General features: G+C 39.6%; 1 long non-coding RNA gene across 1 annotated transcript; it reads left to right on the top strand.

Annotated features, from left to right (window-relative positions):
• The first annotated feature begins 5,794 nt into the window (after positions 1–5,794).
• Positions 5,795–8,996, top strand: LOC148379729 (uncharacterized). The gene is made up of 4 exons (XR_015855155.1): positions 5,795–5,910; positions 7,635–7,708; positions 7,794–7,854; positions 7,985–8,996. It is a non-coding gene; the product is annotated as an uncharacterized LOC148379729 (long non-coding RNA).
• Positions 8,997–15,398: the final 6,402 nt, after the last annotated feature.

Raw genomic sequence — 15,398 nt, 5'->3', positions numbered from 1 at the left:
AAACTTGAGTGTGTGAACACAAGTACAAACAAAATATGACCTTTGTTGCCGCAAAACTGCTGGAAAGGTCAGTTGGGGATTTGGCGGGAGCGCTGCTTCTCGTTTGGCTTTAAACAAACACACGGCAACGTCGATATACAAAAACACATTACATTCGGAGCCGTAATCATACTTTGGAGTTTTCATGCCATTTTTACAATTCTGCCAACTTGTTCTCCCAAAATTAAACCTTTTTTAGTAACCAAGCTATGTCATGAAAATGCGTGTATTGATTTTATTGCAAAAATAAGCTTAATCTTATTTTAGGTTAATATAAATGGAGCATGCCAGAGTATTGGAAAAATAAAAACAAGTCATTTCATGCACCGACTTGAACAAATAAATATACGGGCCTGACATGCTTTTACCATTTAGGGTGGCTATCGTTTGTTTGCACAGTAGTGAGGTCCTGATAATGCTGCACGGACTTTCTAACTGTTGCGCAAGACGCAAAATGATATTCTAAATCTGACAGTAAAATATGTTTTGGATTTATTGTGAGGGAACTGTATGATTCTGCACGCTGGTTGTTATACAATACGGGTCAACATTTTTTTTTATTAAGCCACAAAGTTACGCTAATATCAGCAAAAAAGTTATTTCTGGTGTGTGGTGAAAAGAATAGAGTGTAATGAAAAATGCTCTGGGTGTTTTTTTTCTGTCATGATTGATGCTTTTTTAAAAATATCAGTCGTTTTGTTGTTGTTTTGTGCACTCTTGACTCGTTGTAATTTGACCTTATCGGTTTCATGTCAGCAAATGAGCTCAATGTTGGACAGGTGCTATAAACTTGCCCGCATGATGTGTATGTTTAACAAAATTCTGTCGCACCAAATAACGGCAGCAGCGTTGAAATGGTTTACATCATGTCACCTTTTTTTTTATGGGTCAGCGGGCCAGCCTTAAACACAATCAATGAGTGGCCCGCTCGCTTTGCCTTTAGGACACACGAGTCACGGCCCTCGATGCTTGTCGGGGCATGTGCTTGTGAATGTGTCACGCTCCGGAGCTGCTGTTACCAAGTCAAAATAAATGGAAACTAATTTAGCAAATAGGGAACAAAAGCACCACCACATGGTACTTGACCTTTGTGACCCACGGGTTTGACCAACTTGATTTCTCTGGTTGTTTGTTGCTTCAGTTGAAAGAGTCAAAACGTTCCATGTCGCAGTAAATTTGTGACTAATTTGATTAAGGATTATATTTATTTTAGTGTTGATACTTTTTGTGATATTTTCATTTGGTAGCAGCCTGTAAAATGTTTTACAGTATAACGTAAAATGGATGGTAAAGACAGTTTTCAGATATTTTTAATTATTTTCAGTTGTGCCTTCCTTGGAAGAAAAAATTATTTTGCACCCCCTTCTGACTCTCCGCCGCAGGTATAAATAGTCTCATATGTCTATAAAAATTTTATAAATGTGTTTATTGACATTAAAGAGGACAAAAAGAACATTGTTACATGGTCTGCACACACTATGACAATGAGAGCACTACTGCCACCTACTGTAGTGGATGTGCAATTGCACTTTATTCTAGCGCAGTTAAAAAAAAAAAACATTAAATGTTAACTTTATACGTAACGCAAAAGTTAAGTTCCTTTCTTTTTGCAAGTCTGCTTTTCAATTGGTACTCCCACAGAATAAAAACAGGAAATGTTAGGATGGACTGCCAAAATGTGATGGCACATGTTTTTAATACTTACTTACTTTTAATACACCAAAGATTCTTTGGCCGTGGACTATTTGTCATAGGTTTTTCTAATGATGGCAGATTTTCGAATTTCTGCGGTCTATCTGAGAACGTAGCATACATATGCGCTTTTGCAAAGCGGTAATCAACACCAAATGTGTGTCGCAAGAAAATCCTTTACATCATCGATCGCATCAATCGCAACCCCTGCTGACTTTTTAGATTCCACGCTCTCATTCATCCTGTGACTACGACGATTGAGATGTTTTCGACTAAACACCTTCATATGCGGAGGCGAGGTTGCCAAAAAGCGCCCCACACGTGGAGATGGGGCCCAACGTTATGGCCTCTCGGCGCTTTATTAAATCCCACTTGGCTTGTCAAGGCTATTTATGGGGATTATCCCCGAACACCACTCTCAGGAAGATACGTGCTAATCCGAAAGTGCCCAGTGAGAAGGTGAATTCCCAAATGTAGAAACTAATGACTCAGCTTTTTTTTTTTTTCCCCCCCAGCACTTAACCAGGAGTCTCTTCTGGGATGGTAAATCAACGTTCATATCCACCTTTGATACGGAACATGTGGACTATTTGATTTCTGTCATGTTGAAATGTATTGGGGATTACAAAATGTAAAAACAACGCTGGTATTTGCAAAGAAAACTGTCATGCTATTGAAACCACAACCTTTGATGAGTGATTCATTTTGGGTGTTTAACTTTTTGTGGGATTTAGACCAGTCCAAAGGGAGGGCATGACTTAGATTTAATTTGTGTAAAACCATAAAGATAATGGCTTTGAATATTATGAATACATAAAAAAAAAAAAAAAAAAAAGAGCTGGACAGCTGAAGGATATCTCCATTTTGGCATTCCGAGTTCACGACGCAGCTTTATTCGATCAAATTTGAATTCCCCAAATAAAAGAGCTTTCATCTCCATTTACGGTGTCGTTTCGATGCTCTTCAAAAAATAACAACGGAATTTAACAGCGACTATGAGCCCACTTGGGGTGTTTAAGATAAATCAATCTAAAGTTGGAGGAGAGGGTTGAGGCTCCCACCTTGAGGCTTGGTGTCAAGGAGGTGTCACCAGATTGTGTCCACACACAAGTTCTCCTGTACGTACAGTTACATCTCGTATCTGTTGAAAAGGTGTCAGGACAGCACAGGAGAGTATGCTGACTGTCTTTTCACTCGTCTATTTTTACCAACCTACTGACAGCTGGACAGTGTAGCGGCGCATGGAAGCTCTTCTGACAAGTCATTCTGATCAGCAAACTGAAGGAATTATTAAGAACAGAATCCAGTTTCAGTCGTTTCAGCTCACTCAATGTCAATGTGGTCAATTTAGCTCATTTTGCTGGCACGCTGTGTGTCTGCGCATGAGTTAATGGGATTAATCGGTTCCCCCGAGCGCTCCTTAATAAATCTTACATCAATTTCAGCGGTTAAGTCCCGAGCGCTGCTTCTTCTCATTCCACGGCGTTTTATTCCCTTTTCTCCTGACCGCAAATGCCTGAACTGTCAAAATACAACCAGTGTCCCATATGGAAGTTGAAAGATGGCATCTGTGTTGAAAAGATATCACGCTCCCATAGTCGCTGAATAGACTCTTTGTACGTATTTGCCTTCTGCGGAGTGTCACAAAAGTCCTACGCGGTTTCTTATCTGAAAGTGGACAAGAAATGAGTTCCAGACTTTTGCCTGAATGTTTGGGGGCAATGGAGGAAAAAAAAAAAAAAGTGTGCTATCTTCCATCATGTTGGTGATTTGTCAGGGCTTTTGAAGGTCAAGTTATATTGTAAAATGTTGTCACTGTGACTCACAGGGATCATTTTCACTACCTCATTATTGAAAACATTGGCAAGAAAAAAAAATGGAAATGGCAAGGAAGAGAGGCACAGAAGAGCCGCTGACGCATTCAGTGAAGATTCAAATTCAAATTGTCATCACCTGAATTAAAAAGATCTAGTCACTGTATCTGCCTCAAGATCAAATGTTCTGTGTTTGAATCTTGATTTGTGTCTAAGTTGATTATCTTTTTTATTTTTGTTTTGTTTTTATGATTTATGTTTTTATGTCTTTACATATTGAGTTTGCATGTTCTGCTCAGGCTTTCCCAAGAAATGTACGTTAAGTTTATTTGAACACTAATCAAGCATAGGTGTGAATGTGACAGTGAATGATTTTTTGTCTATGTTTTCCCAACTCAACCGTGACCCCAAAAGGATTTTTTTTTTTTTTTTTGGATTTGTCTTTCACACCTTCTTGGGATTGACTTCACCTGCCTTGTCAATTATGTCACCCAACATTTCCCAGCCAATCAGGTCCTCTTCCACACAGACGTATTTCATCCATTTAATTTTTCAGAGTCTATTTAGTCGACCAGTTTTAGATCTGTTTTGCACGTGCTTATATTCTTTATCTGCCTGAATCGCACAGTTTGAAACCGCTTTGACATTTTTCTGACTATGAATGGAATGCAATGAAAGAGCCATACATTGCTGCTGGTCCTCCCAAACTTCCCTCCTCCACTTTGACAGCTTATGGAGGGGAGCTGTTGTTTTCTTGTTTTCCCTCTGGAGCTCAACAGCCATTATTGGCATTAAGTAGGTCAACAAAAGGGGCTCCGTGGCCGGTTCCTGGCAGACGGCTCTCATCTATACACCTTCCATGTGTTTGCAATGGCTGAGTACATTTGGAGCAGTGCCATACTGCTTGTTGAAGCCAGCCGTGCAACCAAGCTCTCTAAAGAACGGAAAAGGAAGTTTTGGGTTGGAACCAGAGAGTGCTTGTGGTTAGAGATCATCTCCATCAATCTTCCAGCTACTAGGCATCTTGTCCAGGCTTATTTTGTAATGTGACCAGACAGCTGCTCTTTTGATTGAAAGAAATAAAACTACATTATTAGAATTTTTATCTGGTTTAGTATGAAACAAATCAAGATTGCCATATTGCTATATTTTTGTTTCCTGGATTGCTTTCACTTTTTAATCATAGAAAATAAAGAGTGAGTGTTGCATGATTGCCATCTGCAGGACATGCTCTGCAGGCATGCATTTAATTTTAATTTCACTGACTCAGTCGGCCTTGTTGCTATGCACTAGATGGAGACAAAGTCTAAGTTGACACCACCAGTGCTGCAAGTGGCTCTGTAGTTTTTAACTCTCCACGTTTCCACGTGTGGAAATTGTAATCAATTTAAAAAATATATCAAGAGAATGAGGGTAAATTTTCCAAAAACATTTTCAAGTCAACATGTGTGTTTTTCCCATGAAGTTGTAAGTTTTGTTTGTATGACATTTGTCAAACACAAGATGGCACTACCACTCAATATATTCCTCATCCAGAGGATGATAGAACAAAATTTGCAATTTCTACATGTTTGCTGCATATGCAGAAATCTTGAAAAATATACAACTCAAGGTAGCGGCAAATAAAGTCAATGTGAAAAGTCAATGTTTTTATTTATTTTAGAGGTAGTGGGTCAAATCAGATTTCAGCTTCTGTGCTGCCATGTCAATTTCATCTTGGCCTTAGGAATCTGGCTAGCAGATATACTAAACTGTAGGAAATTTGTCTGTGTGAAATTTTAATATCCAACTTTGTAAACTGATTGCTCTGAAATTATGCTGAAACCTTTCCCACTATAGTCTATAAACGTAATGGAATAACTTAGTGAGTCATCAGTATAACACTTGATTTGGAGCAGTATGTTTTCAGTTAATCATAATGGGGGGGGGGATCTAATTTTCTCCATGAGAATGTGACATTTAGCCAAACGAAGATTAGAGCCTGCATATTGACGAATCTGGATGCCCGCACAGGATAAAATATGAACTCAGTTAGTCGGTGAGATCTCCATGAATTTTTATCTAGTAAATCAAATAGTTTCTTGACTGAAGTTTGGATGAGAAGCCAGCGAGAACATTCTGCATAAATATTAATTATGAACATTCCCAGCTTTCAATCACCCTCCCTAACCTCATCTCCACCCCTTCCACTCTCCAGATTTTTTGTTTTGGACAAGAGAAATGCTGTGATGCTCTGCCAGTGGTACTCGGGCTGCTCAAATATTTGAGCTCCGAAGCAGCCAAGTTGACTCAGCTTGGAACATGGCTTTCCCAGAGCTTTGATAAGGTGCCTGTGTTGAGCCCGGGCTTCCAGTCAGCCTGCACAGTGAGTCTCTTGTGCATCTCCCCGTCTTGTGTCCGTTGGGAATTCAAAACAGACAGTCAGGAGAAAGGGCCAGACAGCCACATGAGAGAGAGCGAAAGCATCCGAGACGGACACTGCGTCAGGACTTTGACTATTCCGAGATGTTGACTGGCAAAGATCGACTTAAAGTGGTTGAAGCTAAGCGACTAACAGTTTGTGGGTGGCTTTCTAGGCGGTAGCTGAGAAATAGTTTTGATTTTAATGAGGTGTGCTTTAATTTCAGACCACAGAGTGTCCACTGCACTGGCGGAGCTAAAGGGGGGGCTGTGGGGGCACGGTATCCCCCCCTCTAAAAAATATTTATACTATCACACAATAGCAAAAGCCTCTCTCACATCAGCTCATTTAAGCTTATTATTGTTACTTTGCCAGTCATATTTTCGTGAGAGAGTGGATAAACAACATCAAAAGTGTTTACTTCACTATATGATGCATGCAGAGGCGGCACAAGCCTCCCCCGCCCGCTTAAACAACTGGAAGAATCATTTCCATATCAAGATAAGAAAAGGAAGGTCATGAGTATTCTCGCAATTTTCTCCCACTTTGTCTTGCTTTGCTTGGGAAAGGCCAAAAAAGTCAATAATGAAGCTCTGAATACTTGAAATGCAGCAACAACAAGAGTGCTTAGGGAGTGTGAGTAAAAAAAATCTTGTTAATTTTATCTGAAATTAGTATCTTCCATTGACATCAACCACGTATTGAAAGACATATTTATCTATAATCTTAATTTTCCCTAGTTATCTTCATAAAAAAAAAATCCACTGATCTAATTCAATCACCCCTTGAAAGGTTTAATGATCTTCTACGTATTTATATGATCGGCATGCTTGATTTGAGTTCGTCTTGGTAAATCACCATGCATCTCTTACGTAATTACAATCTTTCAGCTTTATAGTGACTCCATTTTTTTCCTGCAATAAATCCATTGACTCTCAAAAGGAAAGAAGTTTTCATTCTCAACTTGTAATGAGCTCTTTAAAGTTTGACTGACATTTACTAAGAGCGATTATCCTTGTCTTGGACCGAAAAAGTCAACAACTCACCTTTCAAGTCATTAGTATGATTTCCAATCTTCCTTGATGAGCTATTTTTCATCTGCAACCACTCACCTAATACACAAAGGCAATAATGTACACACACACAGACACGCACACGCACACACACGAGTTTCTTAGTCCGGTTAATATGCAATTACAGTGGAGGCTAATTAACATTTTAATTAAGAAGCACATAATTGGAATACAGATCCAAATATTAGCGGGGTGCTTAATTGGGAGAAGGCAATCAAGTCCCTGCTATATATTACAGATACATAAACTGATAGCCTTTTATGAGTTGAAAGAATTATCCACTATGGTAAATGAATTTGGGTGTGCGCCAAATAAACCAATTAAAAAGTATTTTTTTATATATTATATAACAGAAAGAATTTGCTACATAGATAAAATAAGACTGTCTTTTGCAAGGAAGAGAATATAAACCCCACCCCATGTATTGCTGAGGTAATGGCGAGTTGGATTTTTGTTGCCATAGCAACTAGGGCAGCTTCTTGAGTGAGCAGAACCCACAATAAGGTAGGAAAACAAGAGTGAAGGGAAAAAAAAAGTTTCTACGCATGAAGGCAGCATTTCAAACACAACACAGTAGTTTCGAATTTTTAATTCATAATTTTTCCACATGTGCAGATGCTTTCCCTTCCCAAATCTCTTCCACTGGAAATGACGAATCAAGGCAAGATGACCGGACAAACTGGTCCATGGTTTGTGGAGACACACAGGGAGTCGAGATAGCTCTGTCAGGGTGATCCGACATACAGGATGTCAATTTGTTGACTTTGATTACAGGGTAATGTCACTATTTCAAGAGCCCATGAAGCTGTGCCAGAACAAAACCAATATATAGAAGGTGCTATATATTATTATTCATTGCAAATAAATCTCAAATGTTAATTTAACATAATATAATATTTCTTATGACCTCTCTGTGAAACTCTTGCTGCTTGGACGTGGCTGACCGACGGGCCGGTTCCTGGCAGGTTTCTGGACCCTGCAGCCAGTGAAAGGCTCAACTTTAACTACACTCCACTTTACACGGCCGCTGTGCATATTTCGTTCCACAGTGTTGGAAACCGAAGGACTGGAAGAAAGACATCCCACTTCCTGTCTGCATAGCTGAGAAAGAAGACTAAAAATTTCAGACTGGAAGAAACCGGGTACACTACGTACAGAAGCATGAAGCACACTGTTTTGAGGTTGTGAGCACAGGCAGAGCTAGAGGGGGGGTCACGGGGGCACTACCCTCCCCTAAAAAATATGCCAAATCTAAAATGTCTTTTTGTAATGAGCACAATAAGATTACTGTGAGTGAGAAGCGTTAGGTAATCGAGCCTTCATACATATTCATCACACCCACACACAAAGTGGTGTTTCATATGGCGTGCCAAGTGTCTGACACCTGTTTAGTCATTTCATTGCTAACCACAAAAGTGAAGTTCAGTCAGAATGTCATATCCCTTGCTTGCAGCATTCGGGGGTCGGAGAGGTAAGGGAAGCATAGGGCGGCCTGTCAGCAAAGGAATGAGTGTGTGTCAACGTAGGGTTACACACACCTGTGATAATACGCCTTTTTTATAGACGCTGCCACACAACTGCAAGTCGCCGTGTCAGCATTTTAATTGCTTGCTTTTTATGTTTCTCATTTTGGTCCAAATGTAATACAGGAGTGATGACTTGATTTATAACCAAAACTGAATATTTATTATTATTATTATTATTATTATTATTATTATTATTATTATTATTATTATTATTATTATTATTATTATTATGGGGAATGTTTGTTTTATAGACTGATCGGAGCCCATTTGGGTTTTATGGCCAAAATACTTTTTTGGAGAGTCATTTTCATTCTTTTGTCTTGTGAAATGTATCCATTTGGGATTGTTCTCGTTACGACTGCGGGTGAGCTGGAGCCGAGCCCGGCTGACAGTTTAGAGAAGGGAGGGGTACACGCCAGACTGGGCCCCGGCCAATCACAGCTCGTGTAACACTGCAAAGTTATTCTCATTATATCAAAAGAAAATCTTTTGGAGTGGAATAATCATATTCAATAAACCTTTTTTGTTTTATTTTAAACTGGATTGTGTCTATTGGGATTTCTGTTCAGGATGAAACAATTATGAAACAGTTTGAACGTGTCGAGTATTTCAAGAATGTCTTGCTTGAACTTCCTGTGGATAGTTTCTGGAAAGTTTTATTGAATTTACTGGAAATTATCTGTCCCTTTGCAACCATTGTTGAAACTGCTCTCGCGTAAAAGCAACGGAAAAGAATCTTGAATTGATAAAAGGAAAGGAAAAGAGGGATTATGGAAAACAGATGCTTTTTATTACCACCTCCTAATTCCACCTCTCTTTTTCGAAAACACAGAGTACACATTTAAACAAAAAAAGAAGCGAAGTGAAATCATATACTAAAGGATTGTAGTCACATATGAATGTTAACAATGAATATTAATCTAGGACAGTCATCTATTTTTGGCGTGAAAAAAATAACCTACCTCGTTGTTTTGGCCTCAAAACTACCCTGGACTAAAATCAATAATCACCTCTCTCAAATGAATCCGAGTGTGCTTGAGCTATAATTAGCGTATAAAACACATTTGCTTCTCGAGTGGTTTGAACCACTTACAGCTCACAATGCTCATCCAAGAAACAGTAAAATCACCTCACTGGAAATTAATTGTTTCGACTAAAATAGTTCAGTATTTCTGCAAATTTCTCATTTATCTCTGCCTGCTAAAAGAACTGTTGGTGGTTTTCGAAATTTATAATTGTAGTCACACATGTGGTAGCAGTTATGCCAAAAATATCATGGAGTTTACAATTTAACAAAAAAAATCTCTATAAAATAAAATATCTTTTTAAAAACTATCTGCAAATGATCATGTACACAACATTCATTTTAGAATAATCACCGCTTTTCTTCAAAGCTCGGAAATATCTTTTCTATTTCTGAATCGCAGTTGAAATATCTCAATGTGTGTAGTTTAGTGTAAGTGCATTCCTAATCTAAACTCCCAGTAGGTACACGGTGGACAGACGAGTAGTGATGAATCAGCTCAGAGTATATAAATAAAAACACGAAGTGCCGAGAGCAGCGAGAGCAGCTTTCACTACAGCGAAGGCTAAATCATTGCATGGCCACTTTTGGTTGTGTTTTTTCAACTGGGATGGAGTGATGGCTGGCTTGGCATTAGTCGCAGTGAGGAATGAGAAAATGATGGGAGGCCTTTAACCGCAAATTGTCGCGCCTCTGTTATTATGGCGAGGTTGAGCGCTAGCAAATAGTTACATGGCCTGATGGGCTTACACAATGGTCTTTTCTATATAAAGGGAGACGTGGGTTTGGCCGTCCACCTTGACCTCAGCGGGAGTTTGGAATTCAAACCCACCACATAGTAAGAAATCAACAAGGGGGAAAAATCGGTCCAGATAAAATGAGAAAAAATACACTTGGATTGACACCAGCTGTTCAAGTGGCCACATCTCTACGGATTGTGTGCCACAAATATATAAATGATCTATTTATTTGACTCGAACATGATTTGCAGTCCGGAATTACAACCAAGTAATCTCAGCGACAAAGAGTAAGGATTTAAAAGGATGAATTAGACAGCCTTGTCGTTGTCCAATGTCAAATTCTGCAAGTCAAATCTGCTTTTTATTGTGGACCACCCTTTGAGAATCTCTGGTGTACATGTGTTGAAATGTAATCTTGCCAAAGTTGGAATGCAGCATCATCCTGTTACTTGGCTGGAGATTCACAAATGTGTTATTTGTTAGCTATTTTGCAAACTGATCATTTGTCTAAAGCTTCTTGGGTATGGAAGGAGATTATATTATATTGTATTATATTATATTATATTATATTATATTATATTATATTATATTATATTATATTATATTATATTATATTATATTATATTATATTTTGGTGTGTTGTGTTGTATTGTATTCAACAATATACGGGGTGGGCAATGCTGCCTTCTGTAGGCTCGGAGGGATAGGGCAGCCTATTGAAGGAAGTGGAATTGGAACCGTGAGTGTACAGGGTACCTGAAAATGGTATATCTCAGAGCCACGAGATGTCATGGAAAATGGCATCTCCGAGGGTCGTGCGGTGTAATGGGACAAAGGAGAAAGCTTCACCTGGCCTGAGTGGCTGGACTAGGATACCTTGCGGTGTTAACTAATGGTCCATGCTGCTTAGGCGGTAAGTCATTCTATCATGCAAACCTAAATGTCCTTGAGTTATTTGTCCAGCCTACAAGTACACTATGTCATTTGAAATGCAAGCCTTCATTATCCACTATCTGGTCCTAAACACACCTCTTGATAAGTAAATGATATCCTTGCCCACACATCTCTTTTAGCTGCCCACAAACATTTGCATGTAGACAAGCGAGGCACTGGTAAATTTACCGAATGACACAAAGGACAACACTGTGTGAAGATTTACAGCTGCTGTGTTGTTGCCTTTGAGGAGGAGACACCTCCAGAGACGTCTCGTTGTGCTGCTATTAAGATTAATAGTGTTAGTATTTACAAGGCGTGCATTTCCCCTAGAGGGCCTTGCATGGAGTCACCCCATTGCCAAACTGCTGAAGAAGGTTAGAAGGAGTGCTGATGGAGTGTGTGGGAGAAAAAAAACATTGTTTGTTCTGTCTCATCGCTTAATATTTGCATCCTCGTTATTGTTGGTGACAATTGAGGAATATTTGAATGAAGCTTCAGAGTTGATAAGCAACCTTTTCCACTAGCAATCTGTTTGTTCACCCTTTCCTACAATTATCATCGCACAAAATGGATGCATAAATGTCAGCGTTAATCAGTTTCCCCGAACGTCAAAGTTCACTTCGTTGATTCCCCCCCTCACACACACGATTGCGCAATCCACCTCCGAGAGCGTCCGTCTTAGTATGTTTAATTATGATGCATGAGTTTGATTGTGTCTGACCGTCAGAATCCTTCGCCTGACATTAATCTCAGTTCACATTTCCTGCCAAAACATAAAACGCCATTTCAAATGTGTGCCGAGTTGTGTACAGCGAAAAAGCAATTTAAATATACGATTAGATCAACACACGAGGAATGAACATCTTATCCGATAAGCTTTTTTTTGCTGGTGTCTATTTTTAGCTCCCTTTAAAAGAAATGACACGTAAAATCCATGCAATCTGTTCCGCATCATTTCAGATCTTGCGAAGAAGCTTTTCGTATCTCTATATGGTTCACAAAAATGGTTTCAACATTTTGACGACAGGGTGGTCGTAATGGCGAATTCCTTAGCGGCCAAGATGTCTGAAGCCCCATGAGACTATTGACTCCACTCGGAAAAATCAGATTTCCCACTGACAGCATGTTTTCTCACCTTTGTCATCTGACATTAAACGAAAAGGTCCCCGCTCATGTTTTGCGCTTTCACATATAGTTCCGCCTTCTTCCAAAGCGCTTTTTATCGATTAAGAATTTATTTCATCGACGAGCAGCTGGCGGTTGATACAAAGGATTGTTTTGTGTTTTTGCAATTTGAGGTGTTTTTGTTCTTTTTACATTGCCATGTTTACTTTGCTTTATTTTTAGGTCCAAACAAAAAAAAAAAGGTGCAATTTAAATTTTCTCCCACTTTGCAGTAGAACCATGCAAACTAATGAGAGCCTTGGGAATGTTTGCATGCTATAAACATAAAATGACAGCGATCTCCATTTTTGGGTAATGTTTCTGCACCATATGTCTGTCATTAGAATCAGTCGGCGAGTCCAGACACCGTGCAGGTTTTTGTGGAGTGCGGAGCCAAGCCAAAGCAAACTAAGTCAATCTAATTTCAGAGGCAACCTGAGCTGGTAATGTCACATTGTGTCACTGTATGTTCTTTTGAAAAAGGTGAATATCCACATTGACGCACTACGGGAAACGCAATGGGAGTTATTTTTCTGTCTCCCGATATTGGATTAGTGCCCCGTTTTTTGAGAACGTCATCATATTGAAGCCAAAGATTAATCCAGACCATTGGGACAGCAGGCGAGGAAGCAGGATGATATCACATTATGGCTGACATGTTGGTTTTCAAGTGGATTTGGCCTGCTTTGTTCTCATGGGGATAAATTTGCCGTTTATTGTCAGGATTGATCAAAACATGAATAACTTGAGAGGAAATTACAACGGGGTTGAAAGAAATATATTCTAGGTATGGATCTTTTCATATGACTGGTTGACATAAATCTCACAACAATTATATTAGCCAAGTCTTGTTTGATTTGTCAGGTTGAAGATATTCTAATTAATGGCAAATGTTAATTACATGTCACTCCCCATCGTGCACAGCGCTCAATATCTCATCCTGGGCTTTTGTCGCATGAGCCACGTTCCTGATTGACTTGTGAATTAATCAAGACTTGCAAACATCTCAGTTCAATTTCAAAAGTCAAACAGCGTTGTCGTCATTCTCCGCCAGCTGTGCAGAGGCTGAACAGATGCGCGCAACTGGGATGCACCCATGTGTTTATAATCGATCACATCATTTGACAACGTGTGAGTCAAGACGAGGAAAAAAACCAACTCAGGTTGGAATACTCCAGCTGCATCCTCCCAAATTTAATTCGAACTGCACTACCTTTATCACCCAACAGTGGGCACTATAGATAATAATTTACGCAAATTTACGCATTTATTAGCAGTGAACTCGCAAACATTTGCTCGATGAACATCAGTCAGGGCCGAGAACGCTCATCCACGCTTTTCCCACCAGCTTTCGCTATTCAACACACCAGTGAGCAATAACAATAAATGCTAATTGCACAGGTAAACTTGCACGCCTTTCTTGGAGCAGCTGTAGGCGCAAGATGGATGTAATGACATAATGCTTCTTATCTCCCCCATCTGAACCGAGGTAATGTCCCGTGAGGAAGCAGGTGTGTGAGGGAAGCCGGAGATGGACCGCTGAAGATTAATGGAATGCCTCCCAGTCGTTTTACAGTAGTTCGTTTGTGCGGGAAGAAAAAGAAAACCATGCCGTTGTTATCGTTATTTTTGCATGTGAATTTATTTTGATTTGTTTTCCCGGTGTGGACAAAGTTCTAAACAAAGGAATAAATAGCTGCATTGCAATACAATGCCTCATCGTGATGTAACCGGTGTGAAATCATCCGAAATGATTCCTTCGGAAAATTCTCCGCCGACCGTCGAGCCACCCTTGTGAACCTATATAGGGAATCGTTTGGCATAAATCCCATCATCGTTATGAGATCCGATTCCCACCAAATGGCGTGACCTAAGATCACCCCCGTTATCCTGGAATCACGGCCGTCTTTGAGATTGGAGGTAACCGCATGCCGTCGGTGATCAGAGGAGCCATTGTGCAGTCTTTCTTGAATTTCAAAATGAAACTCGTGCTTTCCAAGCTCAACTGCCGCTGGAGTAAAAAGAAGAAACCGCACAAATGTCTGACAAAAGCCTCTGTGTATGTTCAGCCATGTGGAGACCACAGTGGTTGGTTCTAGCTTTTGTCAGGCCCGCTCTCTGCTTTTGGCAGCCAAACATGTATGGAAAATGTTTTGATGACCTCTCACAAAGCCGTGAATATTTCAGACAATACATGTATGTACGTGCATACATAGAAAAAACAAACTTATTCTTGAAATGTCAGGGGATCTAAAAGAGCGCTCAGATTGGAGAGTGCACATGCTTCCAATTAGGACTCAAATAACCAGGAGGAAAGCGTTGATTTAGGAATAGAATTGAAGAATGACTTTGATTACCTCAGAGACTAAGGGGACCTCGACGTATCATTCTCAGCACCAAACATTCTTAATTAGTACAACTGTGAGACTGAATCCACGGAAAATGAGAAAGTAGAGTATCGGTTGGGGTTTCTTTCCATTTTTTTTTTTTTAACAAAGCCTTATTTCAAATGTGATCAAGAAGCATTTACGTCATAGTATACAGTAAGAGTCCGTTGTTTTCCTTTCATGTGCACTTTGTCCTACATATTTGTGCATTTCGGAGTAAAAAACAGGAACTCCACTTTCAATTGCTTCCAGATGTGGAATGCCAGAGATAATCTGTCTTTGTGGATCTCGGTGAGAATGGGCTTCCTTGCACAAGGGTTCGGTCTCGGGGTTTTAGAAATGTGCAAATTATAACAAATAGAAATGCTTCCAAAAAACATAGACTCAAAGGAATGTGATGGAATTGGAAAAAAAGTTGCAAGAATTCCATGACACACTTGAACAAGATGAATTCCTTTCCTTTGTTTGTCTTTCTTTTTCACAATTGTGTTTACAGCATCTCTGGTGTTTGATTGCTGATAGTCTGTCATCACTTTTGAACTGGTGATGGATAACAAATGCTTACTGTGTGAAAAAGAAATCTTCAGATAAGACATGAGATC

This window comes from Syngnathus floridae, chromosome 21 (assembly GCF_059516105.1).
Source record: "Syngnathus floridae isolate MCC-2025c chromosome 21, RoL_Sflo_1.0, whole genome shotgun sequence".
Taxonomy (NCBI): domain Eukaryota; kingdom Metazoa; phylum Chordata; class Actinopteri; order Syngnathiformes; family Syngnathidae; genus Syngnathus; species Syngnathus floridae.
Note: the sequence above shows the minus strand (reverse complement) of the source record. Positions and strands in the feature narration are given on the sequence as shown.